Consider the following 25,327-nt stretch of genomic DNA (forward strand, 5'->3'; position numbering starts at 1 on the left):
GCTACTAGACTTTAGGTATTGAATGTGATGGAAGCCCACTAAGAATGATCTGAGATGTGGTCCTCCAGCAACTCCCATTTACCTTAACCAGCATAGCCAATAAGGAAGGAATATGGGACTTGCAATCTAACAACATCTACCGGGCCACACATTACCCATCTTTGAATTATGAAAAAAAAGCAAAAGTTCACCAAATGAAGGGAAAGATTGATTGATTTGCTTTCCTATGAAATTTCCAGTGTTTTTCAATTGAAGTGATTCTCAGAGCAGCATACAACAATCGTAAAACCACACACCTGCAAAAAAACAAAACAAATAGAAAATCTCATTTAAAACCTAATTAAAATATTATTAAAGCATCAGAAATAAGAATAGAATACAACCAACAGAAAGAATAGAAAAATTTGCCCACAGAGTCCATTGTTGTTTCCAGCTTTCTGGTCAAATAGTCCTTTTCTGGTGTTATAGAACAGCATTTTTTCAACATGTATACAGAGAGATGGCTAGCTTTGCCTCCCCCTGTTGCTTTCTTTATATAGGCAACTAAAAGTCTGAAGAGAAGAGTTTCCTTCTGTTTCAAAATACTGAAGTACTGGACAACACCAGCAAGCATTATGTTAGACTGCATAGGGAAGCCTTTGAAATCCATAAACACCAACAGAGCTTCAACAAAAAAGAGGAAAGTCTAAAACTTAAGAAGGCCTGGCTCCCAGCACTGGAAAATACAGTCTGCAAAAGGTTAATGAACTCTACCCAGCCACAAGGACCAGGGATCATTGCACAAAGAAGACCAGCTGAAGAAATCCATTATTCACAGTGACAGATAATTTCTCCCTTTTATCACAACAATACATCCACAACAAAAACACGCTGATCACCATCAACACCCTATCTCCTGAAAAGGACAAAAGCTGTTTCCACAGCTATAAATACTCAACTATCCAACAAACAGCAACAGAGCATGGACTGAGTTCCTACTCCAGTCCTCTGAAGATGCTGGCCACAGAGACTGGCGAAATGTCAGGAAGAACAACCTTCAGAACACGGTCAAAGAGCCCGAAAAACCCAGAACAACCATTTCCTTCTTCTGTTTATGTTCTTTGTGTGAGGAATAATTCTGGGTTATCTATATGTGAACAGCAAAATCTTCTCTTCAAACACTCTTTGGCTGTGTGAAGAAAGTGGTGAAGAGGAGAAGTCTAGGTGCTTCTATATAACTGTTTTCCATAACAATTAAAACAGGACTAATATTAAAAACAAGTAGATTGTGACAATGGGCACCAATCTACAGGAATCTAGTATTCACACACATCTCAAGTGTATGCTTGTGACATTATGATTGGAGCTTTGATTGACTCCATTCCAGCTGTGACATATTTTTGACTGTAGTGTAAATAATGGTTATAAAACCAGAATGCCTAGTGTGGGAGAGGTTGCTTTAAAATATGCGTTGTAAAAGGAGCAGCGCTTTTAAAACTGATTTCATTGAATGTGAATATGTGAGAAGATTCTGTTTTTTTATGCATCAGTGCTAGAGAAATGTTTGCAGACTAGATTCTTGCTACATTGCCAGGAATTTGACATTTCCAGTTGTTACTTCATTGGCTTTGTCAGAAGGCGTGAAAGTTACAAGTCTGAAACTCTAACCCTTTTTAGCAAATTGCCTTTAGCTTGTAAAACCAACTTGTAAAACACATCTGCAGTTTAGCTAAGAAGAGATTTCCCTTCCTTGTCATTCATGATTGTACTCTGAAGCTAGACTGTTCCCCACCCCCTGCATATTAGCATGTACACAGGGATTTGCATTAAGAATTGTGTTTGTAAGAGGAAATTCCTTTGGTCATTCACTGCTATCTATCCATGAATTCTTTGCGCCCAGTGAATCTGCTGTTTATTTTTGCCTTTACTTTCTACCCTGGTCATTGTTTCTGTATCTTTTTCTGGTTTCTAATTTTCTGTTGTTATTGTCATTTTCTGTGTCCTATATAGAGCCTGGAATTGGCTAGTTACAACCAATGTAATTACCTGTACTTAGTTAAATTTTGGTTAATGAGTTTCAAATGAGTAGACTATGTCTAGATGGGCAGCATATAAATGCAATTAAATAAATAAATAAATAAATAAATAAATAAATAAATAAATAAATAAATAAATAAATAAATAAATAAATAAATAAATCTTACTTTTAAGGGCTTTTTAAGGAGGCATCTTGATAGAATCCTCTCCTCCCAGGTTATATGCCATTCTGTTAAAAGTCCTAAGTGGCAAGGGAAATGTTCTTTGTTCCATCTTTATATTTTTGTAAATATTTCCAAGACTAGAATTAGTCAGTAGAAGGAACCAGACTAAACTCCCCTGCATTTTTTTGGCATGTTGCTAATGATTACACAATATATTAGAAATTCACAAAACATTAAATTAATTATAGGATCAAAACAATGATAACAAGAAGGGAACCCTGACTGCCAAGGAGTAATGAAATGAGTTCCTTTTGAAATGTTATAGCAAGAATCCTTTTTCATAGTTATGTGGCATAGTGGGAATGACATCACTGGTGGCAGCAAATTGCTGCTGATTAAGGAGTCCCTGCATTGATTTTGAGTTGCTCACAAAGTTATGTGCAAATTGAAACAGAGACTCTTTAATTAGCAGCAGTCTGGTGGTGACATTACCACCATAATTGTTACGCTCCAAAATCATATACAATAGGTATAGATACCTCAGACTGAACATTGCACTCCATGTGTCTGAAAAAGTAAATTGTAATTCACACAAGCTCATACTAAAAGAAATATGTTAATTTATAGGTAGCACAGGATTATTTCATTACTCTAACCCCCCCCCCAATTCTTGTTACAGTTAAGTAAACATGCTGCTAGCCTTCCGTATGCTAGATTTTTCCTCTTTTTCTTCTGTATGCTCATACCTTGATGTGTTTGCAATACAATAAGAATTGTGGGAGTTAACTATAACAAAATCATTATCAAGCATAATGCTGACATTACACAGTGAGATGGGAAATGGTAACTGTACCTAGAGATAGGCAAAAATCTTTGTATTCTTTTTGTGAGAGGATTAAGCAATAATGGTCCAAGACTCACTTTGTCCAGATCAGGTGAGTTTAATTGAAACATCATATTCAGTCCTAACAATAGTTATTTTACTCTTAATAGAAAAACAGTGCTGCTGTTGCTGGCTGTGGTCTTCTATTTTAAAATATATCTTCACAGAGACATTGGTCCACATAGTAAAATCTCATTCAACATCAAGAGGAGGGGAAGTAGATGAGTTAGAGATCTCCTTAGGTGTAAGGATGTAAAGAATACTCATTACATTCTTTGTTCTTATTAATTTCAACTACTTTGACTGGATGAGACACCTTAATAAGGAATTTTTAAGAGTGCACTATTTTGTTTTAATCAAGATCTTTATAGCTTATACAGCTGGCTGGATAGCTCAGGAAGTTATGCATCCAGCTATGGAGCCAGAGATCAGGAATTAAATTCCCCACTTACATCTCAGAAGAGCCAGCCTGTGTGGCCTCGGGCAATCTGCACAGCCTCAGGAGGCTTCCAGAAGAAGGGAATGGTAAACCACTTCGGAGTATTCTCTGCCTAGAAAACGCTGAAAAGGGTCACCATCAGTCAGAACAGACCTGATGGCACACTGTTGTTGTAGCTGTTGTTATAGCTTACACAAACTGAGCACAACAGATCTTTCCTTTTGAGAAGGGAAGCACGTGTACACATACACACAGAATGACTAGTTGATTACTTTAAAAATGCAGACAATCTCTGCAGTACTTCTGATGCTCAAAAGCCCATGCAGCAAACCAGCAGCCATCATCATTTTATGCAATGTGTGGTATTTCTGTTAAAGTGCTATCTGTGCTTTTTAAATTATCTATTACATTTTGCCACTGAAGCTACCCACATGAATTTGACCAAACTCCTGGAGTCAGTGAGAGACAGGAGGGCCTGGTGTGGGGTCACAAAGAGTCGGACAGGACATAACGACTAAACAACAAACAGCAATTACATTTGCATAAAACATTTAGCCTTATGTATTCAATATGCACTAAAGTGCTCTTATTTTCTTCTGTTCTAAGTTCCATAACATATCTTGCCTTAATGTATGAGGATGAGACAAGTGAGGATTTATATCTTTATCTTTATCGGGGTGCATTTATTCATAGAGGGTAGGAATCACTAGTGGAGGCAACTAGGAAAAGGAGAAAAGAAAAAGTGATTGTTTTAAGGAGCACTTCGATAGTGATGCATCTGAAAGTTCTGAAATTGAAAAGTAATGCCAGAAAATGAGATAGGCCTGAAAATACTTATTTAAACCCCACGGGTTTAAATAATTAAAAAAACAACAAATGATTCCAACCTCATCTTTGAAGAAAAAAAGAAAGAGAAAGAGAGAGAGAGAGAGAGAGAGAGGGAAAGAAAGAAAGAAAGAAAGAAAGAAAGAAAGAAAGAAAGAAAGAAAGAAAGAAAGAAAGAAAGAAAGAAAGAAAGAAAGAAAGAAAGAAAGAAAGATTGTCTTAAGGGAAATACCAGCCAGCAATATATGTTTATGAACATTATGAATAGATTGGATGGCTGATGGAGATTTCCATTTTTCCTTTTCATGTGAACTACAGCAGCTCAAATACAGCTTTTGCAGCTTGAAAAGGTCTTATCTGTTGAAGACCTGCCATGCTAATAGTCCTGATAGACTTCATAATCTTTTATTCAGTTGTACGTCCCATAGGCTCTTATAGTTCTTACTTACTAGCAAGATTCTTTAGAACCGTAGCTTAAGACTTACCTGTGGGGTATGTGAGTTGTATAAGGTGATAGCAGTTTAGAGAGATGAGAACTTAAAGTCATCTTCAAGGCCTCTTAGAAACTGAAGGCTCTTCTAGGTGTATTCTTTGATCAACCTGAACATACAAGTTTCCATGATGTCTATTAGATTTTTCTCAAATAGCCATGCTATATTCTTCTGCTACCAATCTGAACAACATATTATTCTATGAATTCAACTTCTTATTGTTCCTCCAATCTGGGGATTTCACACCCAACACCTGTTAATTCAAGCCCTATTTTGCTGGTATACAACTGTATAATACTTGTAGACTTGGAAAGAAAATGTTAATGGGACATGACTAGAAATTATAGAATGCATATTGAGTGGTTTTCAAGTATGTTCAGCCTTTTTCTAAAGATATGAGTGGTAAGGAGCCAGTAAATGAGTAGTGGCCAAGCTAGAAGTGCTTTGAGAAAACAAAAGAATTGGATAATTAATTTTTCTGCTTCAGAGTTTGTGCAAAGTGGAGGGTACTACAAATCTAGATCAAAGGCCACTGGTAAAGGTTTTTTTTTTAAAAATAAAACCAAACAAGGCAAGGCTTCCTGTCATTAGATAATGAATTTAATAATGATATTTCATGTACGATAAGTGGTTCACAAATGTAGTTACAAAAGAGCTGCATTTCAAGAGGAAGTAAACAAGTAAAGTCTGAAACAAAAAGATTCATCTTTCTTAAGTGAGGCTTGTCACTATTTAGCCAAGGCTGGTTGGGGAGGAGATTGGCCAGCTTTGAAATGTCTAGTTCCATAAACAAAATCAATGTAGTATCGCTGATAGCATGTCAAATCATGACTCCGTAGACCTGGGTCTGAATCCCCGCTCAGCCTGTAGAAGCTTTCTTGACAGGAATGACGATAAAACCACTCCTTAATTATCTATCATGTCTCAGAAATTCTACTAGGGTTACCATAAGTTGGAAACACACAACACATAATGCATAGTTTCATAAATGATGGAGCATTTGAGGCTATGAAGTAAGCTGTGTATCATCTCCAACTGAATCTCCTGAACAAATACAGCAGAGTTCAGGCACTTTGGAATTCTGGAGTCTGTAGTCCACAAAAGTAGCATTTCCAACCTCTCGGTATATCATAACAGTAACTAATGTAGAAAAAGGGAAAGTTTCTGTGCTCACAGGGACCAAATGGGTGAGAACAGCTACATTTGCTTTTCCAACATGCGCTGCATTCAGAAAGAAGCAAATGACCCATCCCTTCAAGTCTTCTTAAAAATCATACTCATTCTGTTAATCCTGTCCTGCCCAGTTCCTTGGGCTTATAATATCAAATGCTGTAATTACACAGGTGGGAAATGTGAATTCACTCATTTCTCTTGCTATGAAATCTAATCAGAGCATTGGACTCTCTCCAAAATAACTGACTGCACAAGCAGAGAAGGAAAAAAACCTTCTACTTGAAGTTCCATTTGAAGTAGCTGTAGATGGTACAGTGCAAAGGAACTGCCTTAAGAAGGCTTTCCTTCCTCCCAAGCACGTCTGTATCTTATCTTGCCAGTGATAGAGTTCCTGAAGGTGTTAAAAATTTAACAAATGAATAAACAGGATTGCGGAATCTACCCGAATCACTCGACAAAGCCAGCAGGGACAGCTGAGGGGCCATACGCTGAGAGAGGCCCGGAAGGAAAGAACAAGAAACCGGGCCTTCTTGGCAGTGGCCCCTTGGCTATGGAATACCCTCCCAATGGAAATCCATCTGGCTCCCTCGCTGGGTGTTTTTAAAAGCCATTTAAAAACCTGTCTCTTTAGGCAGAACTTTCCTCCAGTCAATTAAGCTGATTTCCTGTTTCTTAACTATCCCATCTTGACAATGTATATAGGCATTAGTTAATTGATTTTAATTATGTATGTTATATTACTATGTTTTATTATTCATGTAAGCCGCCCCGAGTAGACTTTGTCTAGAGGGGAGGGGTATAAGTCCAATAAAAGTAAAAGTAAGTAAAGGATTTGTTAAAAAAAAGAAGTGGAAGCTTAGGGGAACAGAGGCTTTAGGGAGAGTGGTGAGTACTGGCACTGCTTGAGTGTGTATGCATGCTCTCTCTCCACCCTTTTCACCCCTTTCTCACACACCAATCCCTCCTCTCTTTCATTTTTTCTAGCTTGTGCTTCTTTCATTTTCTCCCCTCCTCCTCCCTGATAGTCAAGCGCTCCCTCTGTCCACACAGAAAAAAGTCCTTGTGAATCCTTCCAGCAAGAAAAATGGTAGGAATCTCTAGTCAGGAGAGAGAAAAGCTGTTTTGCAAGCAAAAGTGCTGGGCCAATTCAGCCTTTGTGCCATCCAGGTAGGAATAATGACATCAAATTCACCCATTTCATAAGTGGAGCAAATCTCAAGATATTTGATGATGTAGTAAGGTTCAAAGTGTGCTCAGCTAGCAGCAAGATTCTGAGTAAGTATGTTGGCTGGAGCACTGGGGAATTTTAGTCCAAGAAATCTGACTTTTGTAAGGCCTGCATGAGAACCATGCAAAGAGTTCTCAAAGGGAACATCACATCCTAGTTAATTGTTTCCAGCATCTAGTTTTCTGAAGCACACTGCCTGTAATCTGTGGACAGGGAATACAGATAACTGACCCTAGTTCTCCAAAGATTAGCACCTCCCTCATTCCCCCCGTCTCAGTTGCCAATTCATTGTGTACAAGGACGAGGAAAGGCTGGGACTTGCAGAGCATTTATAATACTTTGGGGGCTGAAACGAATAGTTATGGCCTACTATTTTCTCATCAAAAGGGCTCTCTAGTAATACAGATTTCTTAGCAGGGCATTAAGCTCATCTTCATATTTTCAGATTTTCCTCGGAGAGAAGAGAGGTAAGAAATTTTAGCTTTTTCAAACTGAAACTTAGGTTTACTAAAGCCTGACAGCAAAACCCATTATATTCCTTGCTTAATTATTTTTACTGTTTCTTCATCATATTAGTTCAATGCAGTGTTTAATACAATCAAATATAAATTAACAGATTCAGAAGTACCATTTTCCAAGCTTTTCTGTTCTTTCTTCCTCTGTTTTTCCTTCTCTGTTTTTAAAAAGTGTTTTTTTCCACATCAAATGTAAACAGTCAACTTACATTTTGGGGAGCAGAGAATTAAATTGGAATTACAGAGCTAGACAAAAATCCTATTAATATTAATTACATTCCCTGTAGTAACAGAAGTAAACATTCTGTCCACTAAGCCATGCAGTCACTGGTTTGCAGCACTGAAGGTAATTTAGGATCTATGATGACAGATGTGCTGTACCTTGAACTCTTAATGACCTCACTATAGTGCTAAGAAGAGCTACAGGCATGGGCCAGATTCTTCTCTCTATGTCCTTTTATGATGCGAAGCTTACAAAGCCTTGCCTGATCCAGCCAGGGGCTATTGACTACTGAATTTACTGTCTGTGGTGTGAAATAATACAACATGTGACTGTATTGTATTTCTTTTGACATATTTATGGGTCAGTAATCTTCAAGTGTGATTGGAGTTATATCCTCAGGTATGTCTCAGGTCGTTGTCATATACCCAGCTTTATTATTCAATCTAAATTTTGAATCCAATGCTTTTCTGCTTGTAATGTACAGAGTGCACAAATGTTTCATACAATTGCTCTATAAACATCACATGAAAGATAGAAAAACCAGCCCCCTATTTCATCATGAATATTTGTCATTTAAAAAAAATAACACTACAAATTCTTTGGAAGTTGTTATATCAATTTAAAGCTGTAACCTGCATCCTAGGAGGCAAGCCTCATTCGGACTTATTTCCAGGTAAAGGTGTTCTGGAATAGATTGTGAGCTTGGAAAGACGCGTAGGAACCTGCTCTTGAGTTCATTGGACCATTTCACAAGGAAGGGATTACCAGTGTATTTGAGAATGTTATCCATCAGCTGCCTGCCTTCTTGCACCTGTCCTGGCAGAGCAACAGAAGATCAAGATGGCTTCCCTTTGATATTTGGAAATGTTAAAGAACTATGTAGGAAAAAGCCATTTTCCAACAGTGGTTTTCATAGTGCTTTTGGTACTAAGCAGAATGTTCTAAGAATGCTAACAAAAATTTAGATTATGCATCCTTCAGTCTTGAGAGACTATGGTATTGTGTTCTGAATAGAGGGCTTGGAATAGCGTCTAGAGAAGGTCAATTCGAGAGTCACAATCCCTTCCACACTGAAGACAAATACAAACTGTCCCCTGTCCAGCTCCCTGATTTTGCTGGTTTCAGGACTGCCTCTTGGCCTGCTGGACAAGTGTCTTTTCAAAATGGGAGAGGACATGATGCACCGCCTGCCTCCAGGCTGAATGTTTAGATGCCATCTGTTGAGGTCCATTCCTAAGGCCTTCAGATCCCGCTTGCAGATCTCCTTGTATTGCAGCTGTGGTCTCCCTCTGGGGTGATTCCCCTGCACTAATTCTCCATACAGGAGATCTTTTGGAATCTGACCATCAGCTATTCTCACGACATGCCTGAGCCAATGTAGATGTCGCTGTTTCAGTAATGTATACATGCTAAAAATTCCAGCTCGTTCTAGGACTACTCTGTTTGGAACTTTGTCCTGCCAGGTGACAAAATAATAATTGCATATTTATAATGGTGGTTTATAGTGGCATATTTACTGTTCTTGTTGATTTTGTTCTGGTTTTTGTTTTTTTAGATCAATTTATGTTTGTTTATTTTTATTTTAAATCAGAAAAAATGAAAATAAAAAAACTAGTTGGCAGCATTTCTTACAGGAGGTGATGGTAATACAGTACTTTTTTTTCAAACCGCCCTATTCTTGAAGGCTCCTGCCTTCTTCAATGCATGTGGAGAGGAAGGGGAAAATTACATAAAAAATTTCCTACTCTCTCAGGTTTAAGGAAACAAATGAGATCATGGGTTGGTACGTTTGCATATATTTGTGTCTGTGAGGGAAAAGACAAAGAAAAACAAAGCAACCATTAATATACATATTTCTATATTTACCTTATTTGCATAATATTTCAATTAAACTAGCCAGATTTGGAGAACTTGAATGTGGCAACCTGACTTATTTCTTTCTACCAGGAATGCATACAGATTGGTATCCAACTTGCCTAGTGTCCTTTTAGAGACACTCAGATTCCCATAAACATCTGACTGGCTCAGGTAGGAAGGCAATGTAGGATTCATTGAGCTTTTGGAATCCTCTCATGTTCTTTGGAAATTGAGTCATGGCAACTGGACTTCTTTCTTGTTAGGTTGAAACGTTTCACTACTCATCCAAGCAGCTTCTTCAGTCTAAGGACAGTTGGTAGGAGATCCCTGATATATCCTCCATGTTGATAGTCGTTAACAGTGATCTTTCGTGTGTGTGTCCCTAATCCTTCTGGGGATGGATGAAAGGGTAGCATGATAAATAGGAGACCAATTGTATCTAAGGCGTCCATCCCTGTTGTGTGAGGGATTTTCTATGGGGGCTTCCTGGACTGTGAAGGCATCATAGGATCCAACGGCATTTTAGGAATAGAAATCTAACACACACTGACCAATACCTGCGATCTGACTCTCATCACCCATTTACAAGGCAATGTCCTGACCCAGGAGGACAATGGAACAACCTGAGATCCAGAGATAATGGAAAAATCTGGTCATTCCTTACATAGTGGGTATGTCTGAAAAACTAAAAAGGAGTTTTGATAAACACCACATATCTGTGCACTTCAAACCCACAAACACACTAAGGAAGAGACTCGTCCACCCACAAGACCGGACACTAAAACACAAAAGGAGCAATATAGTGTATGGGGTCCAATGCAAAGAGGAGTGTTCACAGCTCTACACTGGAGAAACCAAACAGTCACTAAACAGGAGAATGGCCCAGCACAGGAGGGGCAATGGCTCAGGACCACAATCAACAGTGTTCCTTCATTTGAAGGACAAAGGACACTCATTTGATGACTAAGGTGTACTCATTTTGGACCAAGAAGATAGGTGGTTTGAGAGAGGGGTCAGGGAGGCCATACATGTGCATATAGCAAATCCCTCACTCAACAGGGGTGAAGGCCTCTGATACAATGTCTCCTATTTGTCATGCTGCTCTTTCCTCTGTTCCCAGAAAAATCAGGACCACACCCACCAGAAAGACCACTGTTAATGAGCCATGACACAATATTCTTGTGTTATTTTATTGTTTTGGTTGTTCTGGAAGCCGCCTAGAGTGGTCGTATAGACCAGATGGGTGGGATACAAATCAAATCAAATCAAATCAAATCAAATCAAATCAAATCAAATCAAATCAAATCAAATCAAATCAATCAATCAATCAATCAATCAATCAATCAATCAATCAATCAATCAATCAATCAATCAATCAATGGGTGAAGAAGGACTGCAGAAGTGGGATTATCCCTCACTCCCAGTCCTTTGTCCTTCTAAGGAGCCTATTCAGACCAGGTGGAAGTGAAACCAATGTGGAGGATATATCAAGGATCTCCTACCATCTCTCCTCAGACTGAAGAAGCTGCTTGGATGAGTAGTGAAATATTTCAACCTAACAAGAAAGAAGTCCAGTTGCCATGACTCAACTTCCAGATAACCACATCTGGTTGATTGCAAATCTTCACAGATATCTGTCACGTTCTTGTTTACAAAACATGAGTTGTTTTCATGTCTGTAACCCTATAAACACATTGAAAACTTAAAAGGTTAGTGAGGAAAACAATGGGAAAGGGATTCTAGAACAGATATCAGGTTATTCTTACGTGACTAGTTCCCACATTCTCTGTTACTCTTTTGGCCAAACCCTAGTAACCTGCTGATAACTCGTGAGAGAATTTAGCAAGTTCACCACAGATTTTTAAAAAGTTACTTTATTTGTTTTCTCTTTCCTTCTGGCTAGGAAAGGGGCTGTGCCAACATGAATAGGCTTCTTGTTGAACATTATTCAAAATGAAAAGAGTAATATAATGGCTCCCACACCCTGCTTTGTGCCTAGATGATAATTTTCTTTCCTTTGTCAAGCATTCTCAGTAGATACAAATTTTAGGAATAAATCCAGGGATGAGGTTTATTATGAAGCCACTCACATTCCATTTTGTAATCCATCTGCTTCTCAGGCAGATTTCAAAGACGTATCCATGTTCTGCTGGATAGGTTTAATGGGATTACCTTTAAGGCTGTTTTAATAAGTGGTGTTATTAAGTTGTCTGGCTCACACTGCGTCTTATATGTAACCACTGGAGTTTCCCTCTTTTCTCCTGGTTTTGTTACAAATTAGAATTAGTGTCTATTTGGTGTAGGGTTTCATGTTTTAAAGAGGATTGGATCTTTTGATTAAGCCACCCTCCCCACTATATTTAAGAAAAGAAGAAGAAGAAAGAATTCAGCTTATCTTGGAAAATCCCATTCCTTCACACTGTAGAATATGACCAGAAAGGGATTAAAAACACTGTTTAGAGGAAATCTGCCAGGGAGCTGAAATGCACCAACTCAGTTGGAAAGTACAGCAGATATGATATTTCACAAAGGGAAACAAACAAGTAAAATTAAAAAACAGCCAAACCAGTATTTCAGAAACGCCCTAAAATATGGAAACATTCCATATTAAAAGCAAAAGCATCAAAATGTCCATTTTCCTTTAAGATAAAATTGTTTTATACTCTGTAGATACCACGTACATTTCATGTGACCTTTCTTGACTGGAAGAATTCAGACAAGAACTAAATGTTAAAAATGGTGATTCCTCTTCTTATGTGCCTCACTGAAGAGTAAAGGGCCAAAATCCTGTACCTTGGCATAGTAAATTGCACTAGAATAGGTTCATGAATCCATGAGCATTTAGTAAGTCAGCTCCTCCATAGGTTTAATTGATTCAAATGGGCCGACTCTAACTGTGACTTACTTTAGCATAGTATGTTGCAGTTAGAGTAGAGTCATTTGAATCAATGGAACTTGCATGGAAGTTGACTCACTAAATCTCTATTAACTCAATGGGTCTATTCTAGTACAATTTACTACATGAAGTAACATGATTTTAAACAAAATTCTAACTACATATCAGGAAAAGAAACCTAAAACTAACTGGGTACAACCATATTCATTGCATATCTTATTCAATCTGAGTTTGCAATAATGTAGCTAACAGATTGACCAGAAATGTTTGCAGTATCCATGACATTTCCTTGAAATGCCACATAGGTTGTAATATAACTTAACAGATCGTTAACATGCTTAGGACCATGTTAGGACCATTTTGGGTACCCTAAATGGATGTGTCAGCTGATGGCAGACACCCAAGATTGGATCTTTTCAATCATGGACCCAAGATATGGGAGAACATCTTAAGACAGGCCTATCTAACCCCTTTTAAAAGGCAGCAGTAACTGTTCTGTTTCAGAGCGTTTTATAGATTAAGTTCTGTTATGCTACTGCTTCAGAGAAAAATAAAAATAGAAAACAAACGTTGTGGCATCTTGAAGACTAAAGGTTATATTTCAATGTGAGCATCTATGCATACATGTCTGAAGAAGTAATTGTATGTGAAAGCTCACACTGATATAACAGTTAGTCTTTAAACATTTCTGTTTTCTTTTTCTTTAGTTTTGCTCTTTTAAAAATATGTTTGCACATACTAATACGATGACTTTGTAAACTACATTTATGCTGCTTCTGCTTTTTATGCTCTTCCGTTTTTTTAATGATTACTGCCAGTTTTATAGACATCTTGTTTTAATCATGCTGTATTATTTTTGTGGTATCCCAAGTAGTTTACATAAAGGCAGGCCATAAATAGGGAAAAATACTCGGGAATAAGTTGTAACCAACTTGATAGGCCGCCTGAGTAGATATGCCTGAGATCAAATTAGATACATAAAGAAAGAGAAACTTTACTATTAATCTTTTCAATATGTCCTCAATTCTATCAATATTACATATACTGTATCATAATCAGGAAATTAATCCAAGGCATTGCAAAATCGTGGCTAGGATCAAGGAATGGCACTGTTTCTCACGTATTACAGTTCTTTAAGTATATACAAAGCAATCATTCAGTAATCTGTAAAATTTGTCTTAAAATGAGATTGTATTCTTTTTATGAGATTGTATTCAGTTTAACCACTGTGTGGTGCAGTGGTTAAACTGCTGTACTGCAGCCAAAACTGTGCTCATGACCTGGGGTTCAATCCCAGGTAGCTGGCTCAAGGTTGACTCAGCCTGCTATCCTTCCGAGGTCGGTAAAATGAGTACCCAGCTTGCTGGGGGGGGGGGGCAATGTGTAGCCTGCATAATTAACTTGTAAACCGCCCAGAGGATATAAGCAGCACACTTTGCTTTTTTTTATTCTTATGTTCATATTTAAATGTTGTAATAATAATAATAATAATAATAATAATAATAATAATAATAATAATAATAATAATAATAATAATAATAATAATAATAATAATAATAATAATAATAAACAGATACTTAGGTTTTTGGTTAAAACTTGTATCTGTTATATAATACCAGTCAGTGTTTTTATAATTTTGATTGACTGTGCCTGCTGTTTTTGAATAATAATGAATAACAGGTAGAGAAGGTGTCAGAAATGACCAAGTTAAGACCTCATGAGACTTTCGCATTCAAATGGACAGACACCTTGAGCATAATACACCAGACATAACAGAGAATGAAAAATAATTGATGTTGCAATTCCAGGGGATGCGAGATAAAGACAGAGTTGAAGAGTAGGAAAAATTTACAAGACCTGGCAAGAGAAATAACATACTTATGAATGAAACACATTTCAGTGTTCCCCATAGTCGTGGGGAATTTTATAAAATATAATCAGCTGTGGGTCTCTGAAATAATACCATCAGAACTGCAAAAAACATCAGTATTTGAAACAGCATACATATTACACAGATATTTCACTGATACATAGTTTTTTGGTTAAAACTTGTATCTGTTATATAAAAGCAGTCAAAGACTATGTCTTCTTGTTTTGAATAATAACTAACTTGCACTATTCTAGCCTTGATGCAATTTTCCTGCCATGGATTTCATTTCCATTTCATCAATTTTATTTTCCAAGGGGGGAAAAAATATAACCTTCAATCGTATATTGATAGCATTAAGTGGAAAGACAGTCAGACAGATGTATTGTGCATGAAATCAGAACTGTTTTCCTTTATAAAAACCCTGACAGTGATATTGCTTTTTTCTGCTGTCTGAATCTTCTGCTGCAAATTAACTGCAAGCTCAGCTGCCACCCATATTTCCTGGCATTCGAACATCAAGTCATTCTGCATCCCTCGAACAGTGTCATCCCTTCAATCTGCTGTCTCACAAAGCTGCTCTTTCACTGGAAAGAAAGGAATGAATCATTTCATTATGATGAGTGCATGATCCACCGACACTGCTTCCTATTACCAGGCCCCAAGGAAATAAGAGAGTTGTGTAGAAACCATGCCTGCCAGGTAAGTGTGTGCGTTTGTTAGTTTAGATGGAAGGGGACCTGTAGACATGTAATTCCCTTACTTCCTGAAATGAAGGTTGTTGTTTTTAAAGTAGCTGGTTGTTAGAGTTGGTTATTGGTTGTCAGAACTGCTGAGATGACAATGAGAAATGCTTCAAATGTTAACCTCTGATCAGGCTCATGGTTATTGTGTGTGGGGGATCTCTGTGCCTCTCTCTCTTCGAGCAAAGAGTTAGGAAAGTTGGGATGATGATCAATGCTTCTGTCATTCATTTCAAGCCACACCAATAGCTCATCTCAAAGACATACTAATAAACTACTGCAGCTCTGTCAACTGAATCTCTTAGCTTAGGCACTTTTTCAGCCATCAGAACTTTTCCCATTCTGTTCACCACAACCAGCTTGCATTCCTAATCTTCATGTGGTGCTTATTAAGAAAGCCTAAATATAGAATGCTAAATCTCTGTATATTTCAAGTTATCTACAACCCTCAAGGATCAGGGAAAAACTAAACAAGCGAGAAGTCAATCTGCCAGGAATAACATTGCCTTAACAAGCATATAAAATATTTATAGAACACATAAGGAACAAAGGGGGGAATAAGCATTTCCACCATGCACATCTTCTCTCAGGATTTCAGTAGTTTTCTCTGTTGCAGAGTTTTCAATTTTGGTCAGATTCCTCCAGCTGTGCAGCAGAACTGCAGAGAAGTCACAGAACAGAACAGTTTCAGATTCCTCAGATTGGACCACATCTTTTTCTCATAAACTGGCACTTACAGTCTCAAGAACTTGCTCTGAGGCATCTGTAGTAGAAAGAAAATTAAAAACCATTTTCTTTACTTACAGTTCTGAACAGCTGATACAGCAAACTAAAAAACATGACTGCCTTGCAGCAACAGGACAACAGACACACTGCTTACAACAGACAAAACAGAAGGGAAGAAATCATGAGCAGAAAGGTGGGGCTGTCTTTGAATCAGAGGCAGGGAAGGAAGGATGAGTTAATGCTGGATAAACTGGCAATCACCCCAGACCAAAAAGATCCCTCCCATCCACACCTACTAGAAGCAAAATGTGAGGATGCAAAAACTCCAACATTCTCCTGTCCTGCTTCTATCTAGTTTTGGATAAGACTGCCAGCGCTGGGGTTCTGTGTCCCATAGTCAATCCACATTCAGTTTCTGCATCTTATCAGAAACAAATTGAACATATGAAGACTGCAATCTTATTTCTCTTTACTTGTGAGTGAGCATAATTGAACACTGAATGCAGAGCATTTCCTGCTGAGTAAACATGGACTGCGTGGGGGAAAAATGCCAACATAGCATTGTGAACACTCATCGGTAGCTTGCTCAACAAACTTGCAATGGGTTATTTGAAAACTAATTCATGGATGAAACAAATCTAAACTGCTGAGAGCATGTATGAAGTGATTGATGTAAGCCACTGGTTCTTAACCTTGGGTTACTCAGGAATTTTGAACTGCAACTCCCAGAAGCCTTCACCACCAGCTGTCCTGACTGGAGTTTCTGGGAGTTGCAGTTCAAAAGCATCCAAGTAACAAAGGTTAAGAACCACTGATGTAAGCCACCTTAGGTCCCAGTCCTGGGAGGTTAGGTAGGTAGGTAGGTAGGTAGGTAGGTAGGTAGGTAGGTAGATAGAAGGATAGAGAGAGAGATACAGACAGACAGACAGACAGACAGACAGACAGATAGATAGATAGATAGATAGATAGATAGATAGATAGATAGATAGATAGATAGATAGATAGATAGATAGATAGATAGATAGATAGATGATAGATAGATAGATAGATAGATAGATAGATAGATAGATAGATAGATACTTTGTGCATACCTACAAAAGAAATATGGTTCCAGAAGGAAAGGATATGGAGTGCATGTGCTTTTTATAAACAGAGAAGGCCTGGATATATTTTGGTTTGTTATTACGACATACGTTGTTCACAAAGCCAGATGTGCAGTGACCCATGAGCCTTTGTTGTTTGTATATTTCAATAATTTATACTGCATGATCCTTTTGCCATGTTTTCAGGGGAGTTCACACAGCAGAACAGAAATGCATATGTCCATGTGTTACAGAAGTGTAGCACCCTCCCTGCTCTCCCTGGAAGACCAAAAAAAAAAAAAAAAAAAACAACCCAAGGAAAAGAGAGGAAGAAAAAAGCCCTGAATCTGTGGCTCCCTGCACATTTTCTCAGGGATAAAAGAAGATCTGCAGTGTCATACTGTTGTCACCATCTCTGAGGTAATGCGGTATTTCTGGCTCCATCATGGTATGTTTCCAAACTCAGTGCAGAATGCTCATTTTAACCTACAAAGTCTTAAATGAGTTGGGAGCCATTATGAACTTGCTCATGAACTGGAATTAACCTCAGAAGCCTGAACCTCTGAGCCCCTCCCCTGAGGCAGGTTTAAAGTGCAGTGACAAAGGAAACAAATCCAATTTGTGGAATGTACTTCACAGTAGGGTGTTTTATCATCTTTTCAATGCTGAGATATTTTTTCTGTCCCAGACATTTCATGGAATGTTATTGCTCAGTTTTTAAATATTGTCCTGAGACCACATTACTGTCCCTGTAATTTGTTTGTGAGGGGAGCTGTCTTACATTCTATATACTTTAAGGGTTTCTAACTATTCCTGGGCAACTACTTAATATAGCTGCCTTATGGCAATTCTGTGACATATCCACTGACCCTTGAAACAAAATGCTGGGAGTGTAAGAAGATTTTCAAACAACTACCAGTATACAGAAAATGTTAATTTCTAACATGATTTCAACTTCTCGTAAAGAATTGAGCACAGTCATCCAATGCACACAAAAACAAAGCAATTTTCAATTTTTAGTTCAATACTAAATTTTTAGTTCAATACTAAAAAGGAAGATAGCACTCAGAAAGATAAGTAACTTGGCACACATTCTGTATCGACTTGCGTTTCCAAGTGAAATAATTATATAAAAAGCCACCCTCCTTTTGATTTCACAGTTGGCTAGTTTTACCGTTTCTTTCTTAGAATTAAAAATATTTCTCTTTGGCTCTGCACACTGAAGAGACAACAGAATAAAAGGCAATACTTTAAGATTAATAAGTGTGTGGAGGAAACCCAAATGAAAAGGTTAGCAGCTTTTTTCCTATGGACCCTCCTGCGTTTTGTACCTCCTACCGATCAATAGAGTTTCTAGTTTCTTTCTTGCTACTGTACGAGGAAAAAACAAGTCTGTATTCTGTAGATTGCTATTTCTGGCTTCTACTTTTACCACAGAAAGAAATAAAAATACAGGACTATTCACGCCTTTTAAGAACACAAACACAAAACATTATCTTGTGCCACACGATGTGCATGTGCTGCAGAGGAGTCCTGAACTACAACCGCCAACTTTGGAAAGATTTGAACCTGTGTTCTCCAGCATGATCTCAGGTGATTTAGACATGGAGAAAAAATAGGAAATGCATGAAAGGAGGGACAGAAGAGGAGACACAGCTATGAAAAATGTGCATACACAAATGTATATGTAGAGATGCAAATTTAGCAATAATGGGTATAATTTACATGATTCTTTGTGCCTTACTATTTTTTTTAAAGTATTGCCCAACTTCTCTTAAACCTAAATATAATATCACTTTCATACGTCTCATGTTTTCTTCTTACACACAGATGCACAGACTGCTGTAATCAAAACTATTTTTGTATGGTCATGGAGGGAAGGAAGATGGTTATCATTATTTCTATTCTTAGACTCATGGAATATACTTATTTCAGCTTGCGGGGATTTCTACGTACCTAGATATAACATCGATTTAATAGACACCATCCGTATGCATTATAGTAATCATAGAGTTGGAAAGTGAAAGGATGACATGAAGATTTGCTTCTCTTGAAGAATCCAGCCAGATGATTGCTCACCCATGCCTTGATGGGGGTGCTGAGATGCTGTCTCATCTGAAAGGAATCTCTCTGCGAGCTGCAATTTTGTGAACTTTTTATATCTCAGGGTCTTGTTGCTAGTGTGACCACAGGTCTTCTTTTAAGGACAGTTGACCATTTGAAGAGCTGCCCCGCTTTTTGGTAATGTGTAAGTGGTTCCCCCCTCCCCCGGGGAGTTTCCCTGGCATAGCAGGGAAAGAAAAGATCTTGACTAGTAAATGTATCTAATTACACCTCTCTCATTTTTAAAGTAATATGGTTCAGGGGAGGGGCATTTTGTAAGAAAAGAGGCAAACCACACATATAACTACTGGTGAAGGACAGGAGAGATCTGTCATGTCATGTTAATTCTATTTGAACTTTAGAAGTGAAGTCAATCCAAGGAATGGAAATCCTGGAAGCAGTATTCGGAGCATTCCTCTGAAATAACAGGCTGCTGCCTACTTAAACATTTCAACAAAACTACAGTGACCTCTGTTTATTTTATTTCTATATGTATTAAAATATTTCTGTCGTGTCTTGGTTACTTTTGGGAAGAAAGGCAGGATAGAAATATTTTAAACAAATTAAATAAATAAATGACATTAATTTTTAGTGAGCTGCAGAAAATACAAGACATAGTGCATTTCAGAGAGTTATTAAATGCTATACCTTATTTATTTGATTTATAGTATATTCCCTTTTTATCTCGATGCTGTATCCCAAAGCGGTTACCTAGCCACCATTTAATGCAATCATCATCATCATCTTGGACTGCAGAGCTGGAAGGGACCCTATGGATCATTGAGTCCAGCCCGTGTCATAGAAGCACAGCGGAGAATTTAACTTCAAACCTCTGGCTCCACAGCTGGATACCTAAACCACTGAGCTATACAACGGTATGGTGAACAATAGTGTGTTTCCCGTTAAATTATATAATTAATACCTAATTATAATGATATCTACATATCGTATGCAAATTTAATGCAAAAACATACTTTTCTATGAAGAATATGCTCTCTTTTTATGTTCTTTGTTCTCCATGTTGCTCTTTTCGTAATGCCTGCCCTCTTTTTTTTGGTAATGAAGCAGTGGCCACCTTAATTCCAGCTGATGCCAGCCCTTGCTAGAATGCTCAGTGGTCAGGGATGAAGCCAGCAACAAATGGATTGCCACTGATCTCTCACCCCTGTTCTATAGCTGTATGTTAATCCTTGGGGCAAATGCTCACTGACCTTGTCCTTGCAAGCAATGATAAATGTTTTCTTCTTTCCAGTGAGGATGGCAAAGAACTTTGTGTTATTCTTGTTGGGATACTTGCACCAGAAATAACAGTGTTCTCTACAAAAGTCCCCATTTCGTATAAAAGTGTCTTTTTTTTAGCAAAAAAATGTATGATCTGTGCAAATTAGTGAAATGAAGATGACCACTACTTTATTTGAGAATTTATAGCACTAGATGGGTTTTTTTCATATTTCCGAACAGTCAGTCTGTCTGTGCTTATTCTCTCTCTCTCTCTGTGCGTGCGTGTGCTTTTCAAAGAAAATAAAGCACTAGAATTATTTTATGCTAATTACAAAGTCATTATGCTCATTTTCTTGCTCTTTGCTGGAGTTGAGAAATTTTGTGGGCTGTAAAACTTTCTGTGAGTTTTTTCATCATATTCAGACAGGCCAAATGGACTAGAATAAGGAATTCAGCAATTTTTCAATTTCTAATTCATTCAGAGAACTACAGGCTTTCCAGTTAAACTCTTTTATTTTGGTTTGCTGGGCATTGCTCAGTAGCTTTTCTGGAAAGGTGATACAATATATTAAAAATAAAAATATAATGCCAGCCCGTCACAAAATGGTTTAACAAGTTAATACTGAACAAGATGTTAAGTGAACGTTAAGAAGATTGTTTAGCAAGAAATATTAATATAATGGAGTTATAAAATAATACTGCAAGATTGGTCTTTTCCATTTTCTGTGGAACATTTAAAGCAGTGGATCTCCACCTTTTGTCCTCCAAAACTCCCAGCCTCATAATGGACGACCATTATAAGCTTGGTGGAACAAAGGCTGATAACCTGTTTAAACAGTCAAACAGCAGCTCATGATGATCCAAGAAAGTAGCAGTATATAGGAAGCGAACTGGACATATCTTAGGAATGTAACAGGTAGGAGATGCCTTCCAGCTGCTTGACAAGTAAGCAGGAATCAAAATTTGACAGGGTTCTTATTGCATGTGAAGGAGGAGAGGAACTACCATGCACCAAGAATACAGGAATAGATATCTTTTTCTGCTTCTCCCACACAAGGAATTATGCAGAATAACAGCTATATGAGGATTTAGACGGCAGGAAGTAAAGCAGTAATGCTGTCTCTACATTAGAAACCTTCTTTGTCTTTCTCAGATATACTGTACAACATACTACCAAAGCTACACTAAGCTTTAGTATTAATTGCATTTGGAAAAACTGAGCTAAAAATCTTTTAGTGTAGGAGAGGCTACATAGATAGCCTAGATCTGATATTTCCCTATAGAACTCCCACACAAGGTAGATAAGCAGAAAGAGATCTTCTCTAACAAGACCCAGTTTATATCCCACACTTTCATACAGGCCGATATATGGTCACTCAAATTAAATGGCCACATTTCTAAGGTATTTATCTGACTAAATATTGTCTGTTTCCCCCATTATCTTCCACAATATCCAGAGTTTGGAAAATGTATCTTTTTGGACTAAAACATTTGTAATTCTCAGACAGATGGGGTCTGGCAGCTGTAGGACAAAACCAAAACAAAGCCACTATTCCTAAACTTTTGAAATAACTGTATTTATACACTCAAATGAAATGGACACATCTGAGAGAAACAAAGTACAAATTGGGCCTACAAAAAGCCTTGCTGCTTTTTAAAAACGGGTTTGGGGGAGATTCTTACAAAGTTTTGAATTTCTGTTTAAATTCTTTTTTTTTTAAAGTACACAGTAGAAGTACAGAAACTCACACAGGAAAACAGCTTCAAGTTCCTCAGATAGCCCATCCCTTTTCTTATTAACTGGCACTTAGTCTCAGTAAGTCACTCTGAAACATTAGTAATAGAAAGGATAAAAATGTTACATTACTTACAGTTGCAAACAGATAATAGCAAACTAACAAATGAGATGACTTCAACGCACTTCAACAGAAAAACCATATACAAAACACTTCATCCTGTGACCTTAGACAAACCTCCTGGTCACTGAGATTTGCAGCTGCCTCTACAGTGGCTTTACAGAAGGCCGAAACAGATGTTACAGATCATTAGAACAGGGAAATCCTAAGGAATAATAATGTGTGAGTATCACACATTCTGTCTTTTTCCAGAGTTAACAAAATAATTTACTTTTTTTTTTTTTGACATTCATCTTTGCATCTTACATAAGAGATTCCTTTAAAGTCTGATTTGTCAAACATGAATATCTGCCTGATTCATGTATCTCCAATGCTAACGTCTTTCACTGGTAATGATTCTATTTCTGCTCTCAGGAATGTACTTTACAAAGTTCGATGGCATTTATTCCTGGATAAGTGTGTATAGAATTACAAGCAGATTTTTTTTCCCTGCTTAAATGCACTGCCAAACCTGTGGGACTACTCTGGAGAAACAGAGCAGAGAGAGGAGTGCAGGCTTCTTTTGCTGGCAAACCTAGGCAGTTGGATGCTTTAACACACATCACCTTCTCAGCGCTGTTGAAGATTTTCAACCTCAAAGCTTCTGAGAGGGATTTGTTGTGATAGCCAGTACTATCTACATCGGCATAAACAGTATGGTCAGCATAAATCCTTAAAGGTTTGGAGAAGAAAACTAGGCCCTGTCACAAAAGGTTTAGTCATTTAATAGGATCCTTTCATGTTCAGAAGGGCTGCCAATGTGTTTTTAAAAGACTGCCTCGTCTCTGTAACCCACCCTTGCCATCTAGTCCTAGCTTATTATTAATGAAAGCATGAGCCGTCTTAGTAGGTTTATCATACAGGCAACAGCAGCTGCCTCGTATATTTAAGAAGTCTTTGTGCTCTCTTTAGAAAGCAATGAAAAATAGATTGGATGTGGGAATATCACCCTGTAAAAGAAGAGTGAGTTGACCAGATGTCATGTGAAAAATATGGGGTGGGGATCCCCAGTTACACAAGTTCTGCAATGATAGCTGAATGGTGAGCAGAATAAAAGACCCAGTGGCTTAATCAAATGCCAGCATTCACCCATTGAGAAAACAATGGATACTGTTGCTGAAAAAAGGCAATAACAATGCTTTTTTTACAGGGACCATCTTCATTCCCTCAAAACAACAACTTTTGCCCCATTAATTGCATGCCAATTAACAAAAAAAATTCACATATCTTTTAGGAGAGAGTCATTTGAGTCAGAAGGTATTCTTGCTAGCAAAAAACTACACACTCAGTAATTGTAGTTTTTGTGTTTGTTGAGGGAACAGCACTGTGGGAGTTGACTGTGTCTTGTGTCTGTCCAGCAGAATTAATCTGCACTAATAAATTATGTTCTTTGCATTCCTTTAAGGCCTCATATCTCCTCACACTGACAGTTCATTTGTTATTTCCCCTCTTATCACCCACTTCCCAGTACATGTCCCCTTCTGTGGCAACTGTGTTATATGCAGACTAGAAAGGCTTTATAGAATGGTTGTCTGCAAACCCAAGCTAGATCCTCATCCAGGAAGAAAAGGACAGATTCAAAGATAAATTGTCTTAAACACAAAGCAGTCGAGGATTACACTTTTGCTACTCCTTAGTCAGAAGCCATGGCCAGCATGTAAATACTTGATTCTTTGGTTGTTGTGGGTCTTTGGCCGTGTTCTGAAGGTTGTTCTTCTTAACGTTTCACCAGTCTCTGTGGCCGGCATCTTCAGAGGACAGCACTCTGTGATTCTTTCTTTAGCTGTATTCTAATTTGAGTCCCATAAAAAAAGTGAGATGTGTAGGTAGTTGCCTTGCCATACCTGAGTTATAACTACACAATTGCATTTATTCAGATTAATAAAAAACAGCAGCAGAACAACAAAATAATTCATAGTATAGGCCATATTGTGCTGATATCCTCATGCTAAAAAAGCTTCCTGCTACAATTCAAAGCTTAGATTGACTACAGGTGCAATGAGGTAGCAGTTTATTTCTCCTCTCTCTCTCTCTCTCTCTCACACACACACACACACACACACACACACCACAGAGAGAGATTGTCTCACTCCCTTGCAGAGGTGGAGATGGAAGATGATACAAAAGGGGTTCTTTCTTCCCTTTTTCCTTTTCCTTTTAAAAGCCAGTGCTATTTCACTTGGTAGGAAAGCCGACCCAAGTGACATGTTGCTCACCAATAAAAATGAAATGCAGCTTTCCCTGCTCCCCAGGATAGGGGAGATAGGAGTGGATATGGAGAGATGGGGGCAGAGAGGGATGAATGGGCTAAATAGGGTTGCTCTGAGGTGTGGTATGGTGTCCTATACTGAAGTCTCCAGTTGCTTGCATGTGGATACAAGGGTTGCCCCAAATGACTTACCATTCTTTGAAGCAGCCCTGTTTAACCCAACTGAACTTGAGATAACTTGACTATGTAGTCACAGCCTATGCCAATGGTGAAGAATTTCAAGAGCTGCAGGCTAAAAACATCTGGAATTTTTGCCCATATATCAGTGTCCTTTGAGCTTGCTCAGGTACAACCAAAAATGGAGCTGTTGAATCAATATCCCTTGGTTGCTCTGTCAAGTTGCAGCAAACAGAAGAGTTTCCTATGTATGCTGCAAGTGGTAGCAGCAAAGCTGAGAATTCCTCCACAAAATAAGGATATTGCATGAAATGGTACAGCTGATGGGAGCATCAAACCAATGGGTAGGAAAGCATAATACTTCCCTTTGTGTTTGACTACCCTCCAGGATTTCAGAGTATTTAGTGCTTAAGAGAGAGCAAGGACTGGAATTACATGAGCATATTTATGATTTCAGACCATCTGAGAAATACTGTTAATTTAAACAATACCTATTAAGACTGCTTGGAAAAAGTTCTACCTCAAGTGATGAAAGATGTGTGGTTATTATAGGGAATTGTTTTCATGATCTCACCCACCTATCTTGCTTTCAGT

General features: G+C 38.0%; 1 long non-coding RNA gene across 16 annotated transcripts in view; it reads left to right on the forward strand.

The window, feature by feature from the left end:
• LOC110072855 (uncharacterized) overlaps positions 1-25,327 on the forward strand; it is an 86,701-nt gene that overhangs the window by 38,436 nt on the left and 22,938 nt on the right. For 7 of the 16 annotated variants that reach the window (XR_013536911.1, XR_013536910.1, XR_013536913.1 and 4 more), the window contains exons 1-5: positions 7,489-7,686; positions 15,066-15,279; positions 16,127-16,239; positions 17,336-17,548; positions 18,959-20,106. This is a non-coding gene — a long non-coding RNA (uncharacterized LOC110072855). Of the gene's footprint in view, positions 1-4,979; positions 7,687-8,630; positions 15,280-16,126; positions 16,240-17,335; positions 17,549-18,565; positions 18,722-18,958; positions 20,107-25,327 lie in introns of those variants that run through there. The other 9 variants (XR_013536920.1, XR_013536912.1, XR_013536918.1 and 6 more) reach the window with 9 other exon arrangements.

The sequence above is a fragment of the Pogona vitticeps genome, chromosome 5, assembly GCF_051106095.1.
Source record: "Pogona vitticeps strain Pit_001003342236 chromosome 5, PviZW2.1, whole genome shotgun sequence".
Lineage (NCBI taxonomy): Eukaryota > Metazoa > Chordata > Lepidosauria > Squamata > Agamidae > Pogona > Pogona vitticeps.